General features: G+C 30.6%; 1 non-coding gene across 1 annotated transcript; it reads right to left on the bottom strand.

Moving 5' to 3' along the window:
* Window positions 1–3,108: 3,108 nt before the first annotated feature.
* TRNAK-UUU (transfer RNA lysine (anticodon UUU)) lies at window positions 3,109–3,181 on the bottom strand. Its single transcript has one exon. It is a non-coding gene; the product is annotated as a tRNA-Lys (tRNA).
* Between the last annotated feature and the right edge of the window lie 18,349 nt (window positions 3,182–21,530).

Here is a 21,530-nt window from a genome sequence, read left to right on the forward strand (position 1 = left end):
TACACGATAAAAATATTCAGTTATTTAAAAAGAAAATTAAAATTAAGTGCTCGATGAAAATATTCGGTTTATCGAATAAATAAATATTCGTTTCATCGAATAAAAGTGTCGATTAAACTAACAAAGTTTTCAATTATTGGATTCAATATTCAAATCAAATATTCAAACAGAATATTTGTGTTTATCGAATAAGATATGTATTAATCTTGGTAAATATTCGTTTAATCGAAAATAATATTATTCGAATAATTTAAATCGAATAAATTATTCGATTAATCGTTGTGTCGGCGAAATAGTTTATAAAATTTCATAAAAATGTATATGATGAACGAATAAAATATTCGGTTATTCGAATAAAATATTCGGTTATTCGAAAAAAAAATTCGGTTATTCGAAAAAAAAATTCGGTTCAATGAAAAAACGTTTTTATTTAATCCAAACAAAATATTTAAATTAAGTATTCGAATAAAATTGTAAAAAGAAAATTAAAATTAAGTGTTCGTTGAAAATATTCGGTTTATCGAATAAATAAATATTCGTTTCATCAAATAAAAGTGTCGATTAAAGTAAAAAAGTGTTCAATAAATCGAATTCATTATTCAAATAATTATTCAAACAAAATATTTGGGTTTATCGAATAAGATGTGGGTTAATCTTGGTAAATATTCGATTAATCAAAAATAATATTATTCGAATAATTTAAATCGAATAAATTATTCGGTTAATCGTTGTGTCGGCGAAATAGTTTATAAAATTTCATATAAATGTATATGATGATCGAATGAAATACTCGGTCATTCGAATAAAATATTCGGTTATTCGAATAAAATATTCGGTTATTCGAAAATAATTCGTTTATTCTAAAAAAAATATTCGGTTGAAAAACAAAACGTTTTTATTTAATTCATACAAAATATTTAAATTAAGTATTCGAATAAAATTGTAGGTTCATCGAAAAAATATCCATAAATCGAATAAAATTTTAGTTTATTGAACAAATTCTTCTTAAGACGAATAAAATATTTGTTTGAAGAAAATATTCGGTTTATCGAATAAAATACACATTAGTTTCATCGAATTAAAGTGTCAATTAAACTAACAATTAATCAATCAATTAATCAAATTCAATATTCAAATCAAATATTCGAATAAAATAAGATACGTATTAATCTTGTTAAATATTCGTTTAATCGAAAATAATATTATTCGAATAATGATTAACCGAATAATCGTTGAGTTGGCGAAACCGTTTATAAAATTTCATCAAATTTATGTGATTATTCCAATAAAAAAACTTATGTAATTAAATAAAATGTTCGACTAATCGAAAAAAGTATTCGGCAAATCGAATAAAATAATCGGTTGTTCTAATAAAAAATTCGGTTCTACGAAAAATGGCCGGTTACACGAAAAATGTATTTAGTTAATCCAAACAAATACTTATATTAAGTGGCCGAAAAAAATTTTAGGTTTATCGAATAAAATCTCCGGTTCATCGAATAAATTTGTCGATTAAACTAACAAAATATGCAATTAATCGAATTTAAAATTCAAATAAATTATTCAAACAAAATATTTGGGTTTATCGAATAAGATATGGGTTAATCTTGGTAAATATTCGATTAATCGAAAATAATATTATTCGAATAATATAAATCAAATAAATTATTCGGTTAATCGTTGAGTCGGCGAAATAGTGTATAAAATTTCATAAAAATGTATAGGATGAACGAATAAAATATTCGGTTATTCGAATAAAATATTCGGTTATTCGAATAAAATATTCGGTTATTCGAATAAAATATTCGGTTATTCGAAAAAAAAAATTCGGTTATTCTAAAAGAATATTCGGTTCAAAAACAAAACGTTTTTTTTTAATTCATACAAAATATTTATATTAAGTATTCGAATAAAATTTAAGGTTCATCGAAAAAAATATCCATAAATCGATTAAAATTTCAGTTTATTGATAAAATTCTTCTTAAGACGAATAAAATATTTGTTTACTCGAATAAAATGTTAATTAAATTTTTTATTCGATTAAAAACTAATTCAATATTTTTCGATTTAAAAGCTTTCTAATCAATTTTAACAAAATATTCTTTTTTTAATTACACCAATTTAAGGCAGAAAGAGAATTTTTAAATAAGTTTCTTTTAACTCTTGCTCCTTTATACAAAATATGATTAAGTTCACAAAAATCTATATACGTAAAACTAATACTAATGTTATTAAATCGTTCTCTACCCCCCTTTTAAATGAAATGCTGGTGTATGTATTTTAGAATAGTGGTGGGTTTGGTTTGAGGATTTTTGGTTACATTTGTTTCACCATAGACAGATATACATATATAGAGCTACAGTCCATAATACTAAAGATTAAAAGTAATTATGGTCTTATGGAAAATAGTAATTTTGTGTTGATACACTCACTATTATTAGTTCAATTTATATTTAGTTATTCAATTTCAATAGAGTGCTCAAAAATGGTTTTAATAACTATTTAAATACTACAAGCAGCACAATCACTCTTAATAGATTAGAGGCTGTGTTTGATACGGTTTTACATAGTACTTACAATAGTAAAAGTAAAAACAAAACCATTTATATTCCCTTATACATATAGTTAAGGGATTAATGGGTAATTGTTATTGAAGAACTTTCTTATAGTAGAATGTAGGCTGGAGAATATTGGGGTAAAAATCAAAAAAGGAAGGGCATGGTTTCACCGATTTGAAGTTGCTATTGTGGGTCATCATTTTACTATTTCAATTTTATAATTTTAAAACATGTTTCATTTTTTATTTTAACACATAAGTCTTATTTGATTATATATTAGTCTATTGTTCAGACTATGGACAAGACATCCGTTCAGACTATAGATAAGTCTATTCTTCAGTCCTTTCCATTGTTCTGACTATAATTTATTCTACTGTCCCATTCGCATTTTATCAATATCCTTAATAAAATTGCGAAAGGAAAATCTTAAATATTAAATTTTTTTTTTAAAAAAAAAACTTGAAAATTTTTAATTGTTTTAATAAATAAACTATAAAAATGTTCCTCAAATTTTATTACAAATAAAAAATATATAAAAAAAAATTTAACTCGCCCGAGCAGGGACTTGAACCCTGGACCCTTGGATTAAAAGTCCAATGCTCTACCGACTGAGCTACCCGGGCACATGTCTGCTGTTCGCTTAGAAAAACCCTCATCGCACACTGTACTACCTATTAAAACACACACACGCGACACTGTAAGCAAAACAATTGAATAAATAGTAAAACACGTGAATAGTTTTTTTTCTTTTTTGTTGTTGTTTTGTTTAAAGATTAAATACAATTTGATAATAACAAATTCAATTAACTGGAAATTGATAAAGTTTATTATGTATTAATAGTAACTTGTTGCATTTTGTATTTGATTTAAGTTTAATAATATTTAAAAAAAAGTGTTTATTTGTTTAATGTTTTTTTAATTTAACACATGTTTTTTTTTTATACTAAATTAATAAAATATTTTAGCTGAAACAAAACTAATGAGAAATTGTTCATATAAGGTCAAAAACAATTAAACCATTTGGTTTAATACTTGGTTAAAATTGGGGAATATTAATATTTTTAATATTTAAAGACCCTGACTCTTGACTTGACTATTAAATATTCGGTATTGTGACTTGAGTGTAAATAATTATGTTAGAAGTTTCCCTGTATTTAACGCCAATGTTTATAATGTAGAGTTAAGTTTTAAAAGTAGAGTAATAAAATTTAACAATTTAAAATTGTTTAAATATCATTGACTATTTATTTTTCAACAAAATATCAAAATATATACAGCTTTTCATTGCAAACAAATAAAAATACATATAAATATCTGGAAATACCCAGTAAACACCATGATTTGATCTAAAATTAATAAAATATACTAGTCTACTGTTCAGACTATAGAGTAGTCCATTGTTCAGACCCTAGACTAGTCTATTGTTCAGATTATAAACTAGTCTATTGTTCAGACTATATTCTAGTCTATAGTCTGAACAATGTACTAGTCTATAGTCTGAATAATAGATTAGTATATAGTCTGAACAATAGACTATTCTATAGACTGAAGAATAGACTAGTTTATAGTCTGAACAATAGGCTATTCTATAGTCTGAACTATAAGCTCTTCTATAGTCTGAACAATAGACTAGATTATATTATTCTATATAATAGTCTATAGAATAATCTATTGTTCAGACTATGGACTACAATGGTCTATTATTCAGACTATATAATATTCTATTATTCGGACTATAGACTAGTCTATTGCTCAGACTATAGAATAGTCTATTGATCAGACTATTGACTAGTCGATTGTTCAGACTATAGACTAGTCTTTTGTCCAGACTATAGACTAGTCTATTGATCAGACTATTGACTAGTCGATTGTTCAGACTATAGACTAGTCTATTGTTCAGGTTATAGACTAGTCTATTGTTCAGGTTATAGACTAGTCTATTGTTCAGACTATAGACTGGTCTATGCTTCAGACTATAGACTGGTCTATGGTTCAGACTATAGACTAGTCTATGCTTCAGACTATAGACTGGTCTATGGTTCAGACTATAGACTATTATATAGTCTATTATTCAGACTATATAATATTCTATTGTTCAGACTATAGACTAGTATATTGTTCAGACTATAGACTGGGGTATGGTTCAGACTATAGACCAGTCTATTGTTCAGACTATAGACTAGTCTATTGCTCAGACTACAGACTAGTCTATTGTTCAGACTATAGACTAGTCTATTGTTCAGACTATAGACTAGTCTATTGTTCAGACTATAGACTAGTCTATTGTTCAGACTATAGAATAGTCTATTGTTCAGACTATAGACTAGTCTACTGTTCAGACTCTATACCAGTCTATTGTTCAGACTACATACCAGTCTATTGTTCAGACTATAGACTAGTTTATTGTTCAGACTATAGACTAGTCTATTGTTCAGATTATAGACTAGTCTATTGTACAGACTATAGGTGTATTGTTCAGACTATAGACTAGTATATTATTCAGACTATAGATTAGTCTAGTCTATGGACTGTAGACTAGTCTATTGTTCAGACTATAGACTAGTCTAGTCTGTGGTCTATTGTTCAGACTATACACTAGTCTGTCGTTCAGACTATAGACAGGTCTATTGTTCAGACTATAGACAGGTCTATTGTTCAGACTATAGACTACTCTATTGACCAGAATATAGACTAGTCTATTATTCAGACTAGTCTGTTGTTCTGACTATAGACTAGTCTATTGTTCAGACTATAGACTAGTATACTGTTCAGACTATAGACCAGTCTATTGTTTAGACTACATACCAGTCTATTGTTCAGACTATAGACCAGTCTATTGTCCAGACTATAGACCAGTCTATTGTTCAGACTATAGACTAGTATATTGTTCATATTATAGCCTAGTTTATTATTCCGATTATAAATTAATCTATTGTTCTATACTATTTGCATGTTTTTGTGTTTGCTGGGTACACCCACACAAGTATCTTTGTATTTATGTCTTCTATGTGTATGTTTTCTTACCTTTTCGGTTCAGAGTGTCAGAATTGTGGTCAATTGTTAAATGACAATAGACTAACAACCATAATATCGTTTCTAAGTATCCCTAGTGTATAGTAGACCTTTTCTAAACATTGGTCATCATCATAATGATCAACTTCATCATTTTCATCATTATAAAGCACACAGGCAAAATACACAAATAAATTCAAGTGGTTCTTACCTCAAAACTAGCATGAAGAGGAGCTGTACGAAAATTGTGGCAAAATATTTGAGAATGTTAAGCTCATAAAACTTGAAAACATATTCTAGAAAAAAAAGAAAAACTTACATAGATATGTTTGTATACAGGACACAAATGTAGCCATGTGTAGGGATATTAGAGAGCAACCAAATTTTGTGGGTTTTGCTAAAACAAGTGGTGTATGAGAGCAAATTTAGTCTGAGTTATGGACACAATTTGTATTTATGCTGCAGTCTATTGTGTTGTATAAATAATAGACTTATATACTTAGTCTTATATGTATGAGCATTTTTATGCGTGTATTGAAAAAAACTCTTATAGAATTTTAAGATTTAAGTGGTTGAAAGAACCTTTCTAACTTTATAAAGAGTTCTCATATCTTGACTTATGTACGGGCATTTTTAGATTTCCAACTAACTGTCTAGGTTGATGGAAAACGAAGGTATTTTAAATTCATTAAAAAGTTTGTAACTAGCGTATCATCTTGCGGTTTATTGTCTATTATGAGATATTTATCCATTTCTCTCCAAAGACTGCTGGCGAATAAGAAGAACCAAGTAACTTTGCCTCAGATTACTCACATTAATTAGATTTGCAATGGTAAATCTTCTTGTAAGAAAAAAAACATACGATTTTCATATGATCTGCAAGATGATTTCATAAGTTTGATAGTTCAAGCCTTGTCCTTGTTCAGACTATGGACTAGTCTCTTGTCCAAACTGTTGACAAGTCTATTGTTCAGACCATATACTAGTTTGTTGTTCTCAATATGAACTATTGTTCAGACTATAAAACTAATGCCAACTTCTATCATTGGACCATTCTTCTTAGAAAATGAGACTGTTCAAGCAGTTACTGGTGCTCGATATTGTTACTTGATAACTGAGTTATCTCTGTGTTAATTTGTTCATATTTTTATTAACGATATGTGGTTTAAACAAGACATGTATGAGACATTTCCTGGTCGTGTACTATCTTGTTTTGGTCTTTATCATTTGCCCATAGATCGTGTGACTTAACTCCATTCTTTTCTTGCCAAAACGTTCTAAACGAATTATGGACCGATGACGTCGCCGGCCCAAAATATACACCAAAAAGTGAGTTTTTCGGTGTGCATTGGACGCTCTTGGATCTTAAGTGGATTGGTATCGTCCAAAATCCTCGTTGAAGATGATTTTTGATGAAAATTAGGGTCAGTTTCCAACTGCTCCAGGGGCCTTTCAGGGAACACATACTGCCGTCTATGGTCGTTTATCTTCAGCTCATGAGTCAGTGTAGTTTTGTACTGGTTCAGGTCCAAGTAACGACGTTTTTTTTTCCATTACTCCTCTTGGGAGCATATGGCTTCCACAAAGCATCTCCATCTTACACGATTTGTTGCAGTTGTTTTCGCATCTTCCCATGTAAGATTGCACTGTCCTAGATCTTGGAGTATAGTGCGTCTCCATGTATTCTTTGGTCGACCACGGCTTTTTGAACCTTGAGGGTTCCACTCTAGCGCCATCCTTGTTATACTGTCAGGATTCTTTCTGATAGTATGGCCGATCCACCTCCATTTCGTACGTTTTATTTGTGTTAGTATGGGTTCCACGTTGGTGAGGTTCCAGAGATCCGTATTGCTGATGTTGTTAGGCCAGAATATTCTGCATATGATTCTGAGGCACTTGTTAATGAATACCTGTAGTTTTTGCGTGATGGTGTTCGATACTTACCAAGTTTCACTTCCGTACAGCAGAGTGGACTTTATACATGCATTGAATATTCTAAACTTGGTACGTCTGGATATTTGTGAGTTTCTCCATACTGCTTGTAGTCTTCCTAATGCCGATCTCGCTTTATTGAGCCTGTTATTTACGTCTGTTTCAGGGCCGCCATTTGTTGATACTGTACTGCCTAGATAGCAGCAGCTTTCTACGTATTCAACTGATAGGCCTTGTAGCATGATGTTATCGGTGCTAACGTTGTTGATTCTCATTACTTTGGTTTTCTTGATATTTATCTCAAGTCCAACATTTCGTGCTAATCTTTCCAAATCATCTATCTTTGCTTGCATGTTGGAGATCTTATGCGAGACTAGACAAATATCATCCGCATAATCCAAATCTTCGAGTTGGCGTGAGTGGCTCCATGTTATTCCTCTTCTCTCTGAACAGACTTCGCTCATGATGTCATCCAGCACTATAGTGAATAGCAGAGGTGATAGGGGACATCATTGTTTTACTCCAGCGTTTGTGTGAAATGGTTGCTTATATTCCCGTCCTTCGGCATTATGATATCTTAATCTACACTAATGGTTTAAAGACGAAAACGGGAACTCTTTCTCGAAGTTTCTCTGATGATCTTGACCTTCTGGTATCACTTAGACTGTAAACCGTTTTTCGAAAAAATGTATAAGCTTTGTTTCGGTTTGGAGCTTAATAAAAAAGAGTCTACGGAACATGGAATTTTGACACACCCTTTAGGACGAGAATACCGAAGATAGACACCCCTATCGCGAATCAACATTTCACATGAAATATTTTCCCTTTTCCTTTTTTCGTTCATCAACTTTGTTCACGTGAAAAAAATTCCCCTTGTTGTGAAATTTTTAGATGGAATTTTGTAAACAATAAACAGCTGTTACGAACAAAATCAACTATTGTGAATGTAAAGTTCATCATGATATTCCCGATAGCAATTTTCCCTTCGAGGGAAGTGAATATTTCATGGGAACAAAATTTCACATGTTATTGCCGATAGGGGTGAGAGAAGGCTGACAATACACTATTTAAGGCGAATTTTATGTGATAATTTTGAGCTTAGACTTTCCAGCTACTGCACCGTTTTAAAATGGAAATTAATACAATCGCTTCTACTGTTATCATTGAGATCTACGTTGGCAGTCTTGCAGCAATTAAGGCCTTCAGTTGTAGGGTTCTGAAGTCGAAATAACTACTGGAAATACCTACAGCTTGGGTTTCTCTATATCGAACTAAAATGGGTCCCAGGCCATGAAGATATTCGTGTAAATGAAAAGGATAATAGAAGAATTCAATCTAGAGTCGTCGACCATTGATATCGATTTGGGCAGTCTTGCAAAAATCAAGGCTTTTAGTTGTAAAGTTCTGAAGTCGAAATGACTACAGTTTGGACATCTCCAAATCTAGCTAAAATGAGTGAAATTGCATGAAGACATTCGTAGGAATGATAAGGTAATGGAAGAGTTGATTCTAGAGTCGTCGACCATTAATATCGATTTGGGCAGTTTTGCAGAAAACAAGGCTCCCATTAGTAAGCTGCTGAAATCAAAATGTCTACTTGATTGTATACATTTCCTAATCCAGATTGGACATTAGCATGTCGAGCTAAGTTGGGTACCGGTATCAAAAGGGCGGACGAATGTACAATAAACGGGTCGTCCTTAGATGAATATGTGCTAATCGCGCAGCGATATTTGTATCCCTTTCATTACGATATCGTAACTGATTGACGAATAAGAGCTTAGCGACTCGGTAAACCTGTGGGCTACGATTCTCATTTATACAATATCCAGATTGCTCTGACCCTCTTTGGTATGGCGAAGGACCAATAATCTTTTGTTTCTTGTTAGGGATCAGATTACTTATAGGTACACCATGTAACGCCTATTGCAGGAGTTATTTCTAGGAATAATAGGAAGAATCTATACAGCACCTTCTATGCGCCTGCTGCGGTAGAGGACAAACAAAGATATCTGGACAAACTAGGATACCATTATATGTACTGTCTCGCTGATGGATCTAATCAGATTCGTTAGAAGTATCGAGACGTTGTGATTGGAGCCGAACTTCTGATTCGTCCAAATTAGTTTTAAATACCATATTTTCCTTTTCAATGTACAGCCCGTGGAAACACCTCCTAACCCACCTCTTTACAACCTGCTGAGGTTTTCTTGATTTCATTTTTCTTTTATAAATTCTATAAATTGTTTTGCGTATTCAAAAATGACCGGGCTTTTGTGACCTGCTTTTAAAGCAACATAAATGAGTGCGTCTGTGAGTCTAAAGTTACACAAAAGAAACAGTATGAAAGTAACAGCTGGACTCGGACCATACACAACCACATAAATAATCAAGTAACAGTTCTAACGATGCACAATGGGGCAGAATCAAAATATTAGGGAAATAAATTCCCCATTTCTAATTGGCTCATATGATTGACATGAAATTTCCCCTTGGAGTAGCAGAGGAGTATTCGGGATTATTTGTATAAGGCGGACCCCAAAGACCCCTCACGAGTAGCGCTGTGCGGTATCAAATTAAGGTACCTCAGATATGCGAAATTTTGTAAACGCTTTCAAATTTTTTGTGGTTTATCTAAAAGATTTTAATATATCCTAAATCCTATAAAGGGTATTTCATTAAGCGGGGTAAGGGAAATACCAGAAAAATTATCAATCGCCGCCTCACCCATCATCGCTCGGCTTTTGGCCAATTCGTCTGCCATACAATTACTTTGATTTCCGTCGTGTCCAGCGATCCTATAATGTCTCACTATCTCAATTAGGTTCACTCGGGATTCCTCGATTAACCTATCAGCTTTGTTATCAGTATATAATAATAATACCTCAACCAAGAGCTGTATGGCAGTGCAGAAGTTAGGTAGAAATTACAAACGGAATGACAAACTTATATATACCCTTCGCACGAAGAAATATTAAATTTGTTTATCTAAAAATACTTAAAATTTGTATTTTAAATTATAATTTGGTGAAGGGTATATAAAATTCGGCACAGTCGAATATAGGTCTCTTACTTGTTTTTATAGAAATTTTGTTTCGACACTATGATTGTTCTAAATCATTTATTATTCTTTTAACAGCCCAAAAGCAAATGTGAACTTTATGGTCAAAATTCAAGAAAATTGGATTTTCTGTTGGTTTTTGGGAAGTGCTGAATTTGCCTTTCTTTTGATTTAACATATTATTACGATTTTACCTTTTAAAAACGGTGGTTTATATCCTTTAAATAACCCATATTCTTCTAGTTTGCAAAAAGCAATCAGTAGTTTAAAAATTAAAAGTAAAATAACAGCTCTTTATTTATTCAAATTTGCACAACAATTTAAATAGTCACTCTCTTTTAATACACACACTTATATTACACACTTTAAAAACACAATGGTAATATGATTGATGTTAACTCTAACAGCGCCTACGATATACTATCTGTTCTGCAACTCTCTGTTAATATTTATATACACAGTGCCATTTTCTAGTAGTTTCATGAATTATCTAACGGACAAAACTAGAATGTACGATTTCCACAATGGTATCATTGGAGCTTTTAGCAGCTTTAATGTTAATAATAGTAGCAGTTTTAATAGTTAATGTTGTCATACTTGTAAACAATGTTAATAACAGCGTGTTATTAACATTGTTGATAACAAGCAGCAGTTATATACTGTTAAATTCAAATTGATAATGCAATTTCATAAAAATATGTATTGTTACGAAATTGTACTTGAATTCAAATATAACGATTTTAACGGCTGATTTAAAAGTAGCATAATGCTTTCAAATAAATGTGCTGTAATAGCAAACTGTAACGTATCTGTGGGCATTATTAACATTGAATAAAAGCTTTCAGTTGACCAATGATCGTAAGTAGGGCAACGCTGTTTGCTGCGACCGTATATTCGAATTCGAATATTCAGTTAAAGAACATTGTAGAAAGTACACCACAGATGGCGAATGTATTAGAAAGCTCTAGACAGTTAAAGAACAATCTAGAGTGCAGATGGCAGTGTTATAAATAGTGGCAGAGGTCGCAGTCGTTAGTGAGTTTATCAGAGACGCTATTCGAATAAACATCAACTGAGTGCCTTAAAGTGTGCTGTGTTTTTCAAGTGAATTCGTGTACATTATAAAGTGTGTCTGTATTTCTGCGCATTTATAAACGTGTATAAAAAAACATTGAGTGACTATATAATTCTGTTGTTGTACATTTTAAATAAATAAAGAGTTGTTACAATTTTCAAACTACTAAACGGCTTTTATTTGCAATCAAAAGAATCCGGTTTATTTAAAGGAAATAAACAAACGTTTTGAAAAGGTTAAAACGTAACAGTATTATGGGCGCTCCGAATTCACAATTTTTGTTTAAATTTACAGTATTTTTTAAATATCGGAGACAATTTTACTCCAAATTTCACTTTAATTAACTCTGTTAATTTAATTAAAATCTGTGTTCATATACTCCTGTGCTTATCGAGTTAAAAATGGCAGATTTATTTCCAAAATATTTTGATTTCGCCCCATTGTGCAATGGTCAATATATTTACTTATACTTAGACTTTATTTTTTTTCCTTTTTTGTCATTTTGACATTTGTTAAGGATTCTTTTTTTAATTTTTGCTTTTTAGACAGGATATATGTATACAAAAACATACAAGAATGTTATGTATGTTTACATGTATGTGAGTGTTTTAGATTTGAGTGGCTTTATTCTATTTAGAATCATTAAATATAGCCCAACCACAATATAGGTATAAGTATGTATGTATGTAGTAAGTAAGTGTATATAAGGGATAACAAGAGAAATCATTTAGTTGCTGTTTAAAATGTTGATCTTTAGGTCTAAAAGACAACAACTACTGAAACTAAAACTTACTAGACAACAGCAAAAACAACTTCATTTTCTTCAGCTTCATCCTCATTATTACCAGGAGCAGCATCGGCATCAGCATCATCATTAGTAAACAGATTTTGTTGAATGTTGTTTGAAAATTGTCTACGCACATACAGAGTTATGGATAGCTAGATATATAGATAGATATATATGCTTACATACAATATAAACTCATTTATATAGATGCTACTAATTTTGATTATAATAGAAAAATTGGTTTAGTTTAACACCGATACATAGTCACAAACACACATAGATATTTACAAACACATCTACATTTACTTAATTACATACATATACACTCTGCATTGCACTCACTCTCTTTTATGGATTTTGACGTGTGTGCACGTGCCTGTCTGTCTGTCTGGTCTGGTTGAGAGTGTAGAAAAACACAAATAAAATTTATTTTCTATTTTAATGGTATTTTAATAGTGTGTGTCTGTATATGTGAACAACACATCCATACACACGTATTTATATACATATACAATGCCAAACATGTTTTGAATTTTAGTCTATATTTAGATGCATGCTTGTGCATGCATGCAGGAGAGCTGTGTGAAAAGCTAGTAATTGGGCAAATGTAGGTTATACAATTGGATTTTGGGCAACAAGATGGTCAATATATTGGGCGTATGACTTAAAAATGAAGGATTTATAATAGATGGCGTATCTTTTGAACGCGGTTTTTGACGGGTACTTTTCTGTCATTTCTTCTCACTTAGTTATTGAACATTATAGTGTAAACAACAAAAAAAAAACAAATTTCGCGCCAATAAAGCGTCATCTGCTGGAAGTTATGCTTTACTTCTTTAATTTCCATCGGTTTCAACGTGCTAGAGATGGTTTGTGCGATTAAGAAGTGGTAATTTTGACACCGAAGACAAAAATCGCCCATGCCAGCCAAAAAAGTTTGAAGGCCAAGAATTGGAGGCATTACTCCATGAAGATTTGTTGTAAAACTCAACAAGATCTTGCTAAATCATTGGGAGCTACTCAAGCAGCAATTTCAAAACGTTTGCAAGGAGCACGATTCTTCCTAAATCAGGGAAATTCTGTCATTTCTAAACGGCTGGTCCGATCGGTATAAAATTTGACGTGAGCATAGCCAAGGAGTATTCGAGTTTAAGTTATTAAAAAGTGCAATATTTTTGAAGGTTGGATTTTTAAAGTTGCATATTTTTTAATCTAATTGAGATATTGACTTGAATTTTATTTTGTAAGACCAAAAATTAACATATCTAAACCTAAAATATTAGTTCGGAATAAATGTAGATCAAATTGTTGTTAATATTTACAATCCTATTTAAATTTTGATAAACATTTTAGTTTTAGAAACTCAATAAATATGTAAAATGTAATAAAATCAGAGATCGAAAATAACTCGTCCATATGTCAAAAAACCCAAATTGTGATTTATATTTTTTGGTAAAAATAAATCACTGAAAATTTTGATTTTTATTTAAATCGTTTTTGTTGTTTTTTAATGGTTTGGTGTGAGATATACAATTCATTTGTTTTTGTTCTTAATAACTGTTACTTTCTCTTTTATTTACATACAATAACATATTATTAGTAATTTTTAAAAAATTATGGAAATAATATGATAAGTATGAAGTAATGAAGTCTGAGTAACAGAAATGAGATTTTTTTTTTTTAAATTATTATTAATCTTTTGATAAATTTTATATATTTAATTAAGCATTGATTTCCATCAAATGCTTTTTTTGCGATTTATTTTTCATGTTCGCAAATAAAAGTCACAAGCTGACCTTTACGAAAAAAATAAATTATAAATCACTCATCCAGATTATTTGTGTTTGCTTCTTTTCTGTTTCTCTCAACCCTAAACCTAAAATGTTCTCGAATAAATCACTCTCTCAGTGATATATCACAAAAAATTATTTTTAAATGGCTGCGAATGAGAATTTACCATTGAAATGAAAGTTAACCCGTTATTTTCGGTCTCTGAATAAAATCTTTATTTATATATGAAACTCAATGAAATTTTCAATGTTTTTTTAAATTTGTCATTCTAAATAACAACGTGTAAAAAACTTGTCAAAAGGTCAAAGGGAATCCCGCAATTCCTAAAAATTGCAGCGAAAATCCCAAAAATGTTATTTTTTTACAATTTTGCCTATAGGGTCCACATTTCCTTCGGGGCTGGGAAAATACTTTGGCGATAAATAGGGAACAAATCAAGGTTTCTAAAGCTGCTTTCCGTTTTTATACCCCTCACCATTGTGAGAAGGGTTTATATAAGTTTGTCATTCCGTTTGTAATTTCCACAATATAATTTTCCGACCCTATAAAGTATATATCACATTGACTGCCACGTCGCACATTGGTTGAAGTTCATACAACGAGCGGCTAAAAATAGAAGTTGTCCAAGGACAATGAAACTTGGCACATAGGCATTTTTTGTTTGAATCAAGAAAAAATTTAAAAATCGAAATGATCCGCCCACTTTTACGCCCACCTCCCATACAAAGTGAAAATTTAATTTTGACCTACGGCATCAATTTTTGGTACATAGCATTTTTAAACACTCAGAATCATTTGTGTGAAATTTGAAAAATATCCGCCCATTTTTACGCCCACTTCCCATACAACTTGTATTGAAAAAGTTTCATAACTCCCTTGATTTTTAATGCATCAACTCAATTTTCTCAAAAAATAAATATTATAATTGTAGAATGGGCTCCTAAAAATATATACCTGATCCGCCCACTTTTACGCCCATCTCCCATAGAAAAAACATGAATAAGTAATTTAAGCATAGACTTTTAATAATTTTTTAACATCATTATCGTACTCCAATTTTTTGATTTGCAGCTTTGAGCGAAATCTATTTATAAATGGGTCTGAAGACAATAAAAGATTATGCATTACGTCTTCATTAGTGGCTACACGTCCAATTATTCGCGAATGATGTAATATATAGGCTCTATAGTATTTATTCCTCGCTTCCTGAGCTTCCTCGGATAGCATACCTGATACAAATAATCAATTAAAATGTAAACAAGTAAGAAAGTATGGTCGGTCAAGCCCGACCATATAATACCCTACACTAAGTAAAAGAGCAAAAACATTTTTCTTTTAAAATTTCAATAATTTATATTTTTGAGTGATTTTCGGAAGTGGGCCTTATATGGGTGCTATGACCAATTATGGACCGATCACCATGAAATTAGGTCGTGTGATTTGTGTCTATATGAAAGTTTACTATGTTGAATTTTGTGAGTATACCAACATTTTTAAGCGATTTATGCACGTTAAAGAGATTTTCGGAAGCGGGTCTATATGGGAGCTATGACTAATTATGCCCCGATCGTAACAAAATTTGGTGACATGAATTTTGTATATATAAAACTTATTTGGAGCGCAATTTGTGGAGATACATTTATAAATTAAACATTTATGACCGATAAAGTCCAATTTCGAGAGGACGTTTGTATGGGGGCTAGGTGAAATAATGGACCGATTTCTGCCAGTTTCAATAGGCTTGAAAAAATAACATGTACCAAATATTATCGAAATATCTTCAAAATTGCGACCTGTACTCTGCGCACAAGGTTTACATGGACAGCCAGCCGACCAGACGGACGGACGGACGGACATCGTTTAATCGACTCAGAAAGTGATTCTAGGTCGATCGGTATACTTTAAGGTGGGTGTTAGACTAATATTTTTGGGTGTTACAAACGCATAATACCCTCCCCACTATGGTGGTGTAGGGTATAAAAATATAATTTTATGTTTTTTACTTACCTTGATCTTTATTTTTGCAAATTACGTTTTCCAAATCTCTCCCGATTTTTTGAAATATATATCCTTTAATTAACAATAAATTTATTAGTATTATAAGGAAAGAATTACTTCAAAATCGATACCAAAACTCGATCCACAAATGGCTAAGATATAAGCAACAAATCACGACTACCTTGATTTTTGACCTATTTTTGATCTATATCTGGATAACTTAGACATTAATACAGACAATATGGTTATGTGATGATAGATATTTCAAAGACCTTTTAAACGTCATAGTAATTCTGATCTACAATGGATTAAAATCGGGGGAATATATTTTTTAACAAGATTTTTTTTACCAAGAATAGTTTTTATCCGAACTTACTTACATCTTTAAAAGAAGCGCTTTGAGTTTATTTTAACTTTTTTGTCACACAACCTTCGTAGCTGAATGTTTTGTAGTAGATTATTTACCAACAACATTTTTTATTTTGTTTTTTTTTTTGAAAAGACTTCATCTTAATGTAGGCTATTAAATTTTGCTTGTGTTGCTGATGTTGCTGCTACTGTTGTAAGTTGTTGCTGTTGTTGTTGTTATTACCAGTATTGTTGATATTTTGCAGTAGGTTTTTACATTCTAATCGATTAACTTTCTCACATTTTTGCCAGCTGCAACATACATTCATAGATAAATTCATAGATGTTTATACATATTCATTAGGATAGTGGTGATTTTTAAAGGAAATTTGTTGAAAATAAGGGGTCCACTTATATTGTGAAGGTTATTAGTCATCATTTATATTGTTTAACAATGTTAGGATTTTGATTTATTGGTGTATGACTTAAAAATTGGGGAGTTTTTCAAATTTTTAGTTTTTCTTTTGAAAAATGTTTACAATATAAATTTATTCAAAGTATTGGCCATTGTTAGCTATGAGCTTTTTCCATATGGATTCCGAGCCAAAAGAACTGCTCATCTTTTGAGGCCAAGAAAGAATCAAGCCATTATCGGATCTCTGTTGCAAAGTGAAGCGTATCCTAGAGATAGTGTTCTGCTTCGATAGAAAAAAATTGTGGGAGGGGGCATGGTCTGGACTATAAGGCTTGTGAGGCAAAACTTTCCAACCACTTCATTCTAAATCTAGCATTTTTAAAACATTCAATCTAAGAGCCTTCAAATACTTGGATAAATTGTTTCTTATGAAATTAATTTAAAATAAATTTGTTCAAATTTTACTTTAAAATATTTAAAACAACTATAACATTTGCTGCAATCCTAATAAAATTCACTGCATATAAACTAAATTCAGTTAATTCTACTGTATATATGAAATTTTGTGAGTGTGTTTTTGTGTTCTTTTTAAAATTTCAATTTTAAATTTAATTAAAAAAAAAAGTTGGTTAAAGTCTTTAGGCAATATGCTGCATACACAAAAACAAACACACACATGTACTCACACAAACACATCTACACACACTCATACATATGTGTGTAGATATATCACCAAATATCCTGCAGTTAATGAAACTAAGAATCAACACTAGTTACCCACACTCGGTACATTACCATTGGCTAGTAAGGTAATGCAGAGATACCACAAGCCTACAAAATCGAAAAAATTAAAAGCATTTTTAAACCACTACACAATTTTGATGTATTGTGGTTCTAGAAGTACAAATATGGTCAAAATTTTAAATTATATGAGAGTTTTTTTTTAATTTTTTTAGACGTTTCTGCACATAATGAATGATAACTTGTTGTTAAAATAAACTTAGAACTGAGATTTGCATAACCTTTAATCCGTTTATATATTGCGTTTTAATCGGCTCAGTCGTTTCGGAGTTATAATAACAAATTGAAGCAAAAAATATATTTTTTATGTGAAAATAGCAAATTTTTTTGTTTTAAAAAAATCATGAAAAATCGAAAACTACAGAAATTGTTTAGACTAATTGCTTTATCATAAAGCCACATGTAATAGAAATAAAATGAGGTATCGATCATAAAAATCAGTTAATTCATTTCGAATTTATTCACAATTAAGTGAATTCGCTCATTTTCACAAAATTTTAGCTTTTTGTTTGATATACATAAAATTGAGTAGTTAATGCTCATCTTTTGATTGATTGAACTTTGAAAACATTTTTCCCATGCTATGTACAAATTTTCACAGATATATTGCATTTCAATCGGCTCAGCAGTTTCGTAGTTATAATAACAAATTGAAGCAAAACATATATTTTTTATGTGAAAGTAGCAATTTCTTTTGTATTAAAAAATTCATGAAAAATCGAAAGCGGCGGAAATGGTTAAAATTTATTGATTTATCACAAAGCCACATGTAATGGGAAGAAAATGAGATATCGATCATTAAAATCGATGGATTCTTTTAGAATTTATTCACAATTAAGTGAATTCGCCCATTTTCACAAAATTTTAGATTTTGTTTGATTTTAAAATTAAGTAGTTAATGTTCGTTTTTCGATTGACTGAATTTTGGAAACTTTTCTATATGTTACGTATAAATTTTCTCATATATATTGCGTTTCAATCGGCTCAGAAGTTCCTGAGTTCTAACAACAAATTGAAGCAAAAAATATATTTTTCATGTGAAAATAGCAAATTTTTTTGTTTTAAAAAATTCATGAAAAATCTAAAACTACGGAAATTGTTAAAATTTATTGCTTTATCACAAAGCCACATGTAATGGGAAGAAAATGAGATATCGACCATAAAAATCGATGGATTCTTTTAGAATTTATTCACAATTAAGTGAATTCGCTCATTTTCACAAAATTTTAGTTTTCGGTTTGATATACATAAAATTGAGTAGTTAATGTTGTTATTTCGATTGATTGAATTTTGGAAACATTTTCCCCAAGCTATGAACAAATTTTCTCATATATATTGCTTTTCAATCGGCTCAGTAGTTTCGGAGTTGTAACAACAAATTGAAGCAAAAAATATATTTTCCATGTAAAAATAGCAAATTTTTTTGTTTTAAAAAAATCATGAAAAATCAAAAACGGCAGAAATTGTTCTGATTTGTTGCTTTATCGCAAAGCCACAAGTAATAGAAACAAAATGAGATATCGATCATAAAAATCGATGGATTTTTTCGAAATTATTTACAATTAAGTGAATTTGCTCATTTTCAAAAAAATTTTTAAATAATTCAAAAAGTCTTAATGCTACCTTTAAAACTGCCTGGTTTATTTAAAAAAAAAACAATTTGAATAAACTATTTATATATTTATCATACTAATATTCACATTTACTCGTCTATGTCTATAAATGCTTGCCATTTCTGTATGTACCTAAATATTGTTAATTTATAAAGGATTAAAAAGGATTTTCATACACATCACTTTTTTTTTTTTTTTTTTTTGTACAAGTTAATTTTTATTTTTGTTTCTCTTATTTTGGCAAATACTTGTATATAAATGCTTACATAGAAAAATATCTATATATAGATATTAAGGTAATTAATTTAGGCAATTGGCCTGAGTAAAAAAAAAGAAATTTGTTTCACAATTATGCATAAGAAATTCTGAAAAGGAGTTAAAATTCAATTAAGCCAGAAGTATTTACAAATTTTTGTTTCTATACATAAAATGGTTTATTTTGCTAAGCATAATTAATATCTTTTTGCAAAATCAATATCTGGGATTAGTAATTTAATTGGTATTTTGTGGGATCACTTTCTTTGGCATAATTATTTCTCAGGCATATTTTTGAAGAAAATAAAAGATAAGGAAATAAAATTAATTAATTATTTAACTAACAAGATATACTTAAAAAAGCTAAAATCGTTAGGAAAGTATTGAAGTTGTTATAAATATCTTAGAACTAGTTCTAGTTCTGTTCTAGTTCTGTTCTAGTTCTGTTCTAGTTCTGTTCTAGTTCTGTTCTGTTCTAGTTCTGTTCTAGTTCTGTTCTAGTTCTGTTCTAGTTCTGTTCTAGTTCTGTTCTAGTTCTGTTCTAGTTCTGTTCTAGTTCTGTTCTAGTTCTGTTCTAGTTCTGTTCTAGTTCTGTTCTAGTTCTGTTCTAGTTCTGTTCTAGTTCTGTTCTAGTTCTGTTCTAGTTCTGTTCTAGTTCTGTTCTAGTTCTGTTCTAGTTCTGTTCTAGTTCTGTTCTAGTTCTGTTCTAGTTCTGTTCTAGTTCTGTTCTAGTTCTGTTCTAGTTCTGTTCTAGTTCTGTTCTAGTTCTGTTCTAGTTCTGTTCTAGTTCTGTTCTAGTTCTGTTCTAGTTCTGTTCTAGTTCTGTTCTAGTTCTGTTCTAGTTCTGTTCTAGTTCTGTTCTAGTTCTGTTCTAGTTCTGTTCTAGTTCTGTTCTAGTTCTGTTCTAGTTCTGTTCTAGTTCTGTTCTAGTTCTGTTCTAGTTCTGTTCTAGTTCTGTTCTAGTTCTGTTCTAGTTCTGTTCTAGTTCTAGTTCTGTTCTAGTTCTGCTCTTTGTTGAATTTTCTGAAAGTCTTTAAAATTTTACAAACTAAATAATATTCATTGCCTTAAACTGCCTATAATCTTTTACATTTACCAATTCACCTGACCTCATTTCTTACTTTGCTCTAGCTTGAGGTCTTTAATAAATTCCAACTCAATTATTTTCATTTAATTCCAACAAAATTCCAAAACAAAAACGGAACATTTCAATGCATGAGGAAAAACCCCCAGAAAAATAAAAACCAAGAACAAAGAGCAAAATAAAGTGGAAAATTCTACAATTGAACCATGACTTGATGTCATGTCAATTGCCATAAAATCATGCGTCATGCTTAAAGTGTCAATGGGGTCATTTAGGTTATACCACCAAATGTTGCAATGACACCAAACGAAAATACTATGAACAGCATACAAACAAACGCATACGAAATTCAAAAACATTTAAAATGTTTTTCTTCTAACCATCTAATCATGTTTTTTTTTGGAAGATCTCCTTTTAAATGTGCTATGGCTGTTACACTTTATTATTTCTATTTTATTTCTATTCCAAAATTTCTTTTATTTTCTTGAAAGTACATATTTGTTGTTGGTATTTAGTTTTGAGTGTCGTGTCTTATTCGTAGAGATAAACGACTACAAGCAGCAGCCACAATTACATCAAAAGGAATCCATAAGATATTTTGTAGATTGTTGTTGGGAATGTGTGTGTGTTTGTGCGAATTTCGACAAAACCCTGAAATAGTAGAGTGTATTTGAAATAGACATTTGTTTATGCTACACAAAATATACGTGGAAATTAAAGGTAGATTAAGTGAGAAGTTGTTTAAAATATTCAATTCAAAACAAGAGCTTAATCTAAAAAATTTATTATATCTGTGATCA

Source organism: Calliphora vicina, chromosome 5, assembly GCF_958450345.1.
Source record: "Calliphora vicina chromosome 5, idCalVici1.1, whole genome shotgun sequence".
NCBI classification, from domain to species: domain Eukaryota; kingdom Metazoa; phylum Arthropoda; class Insecta; order Diptera; family Calliphoridae; genus Calliphora; species Calliphora vicina.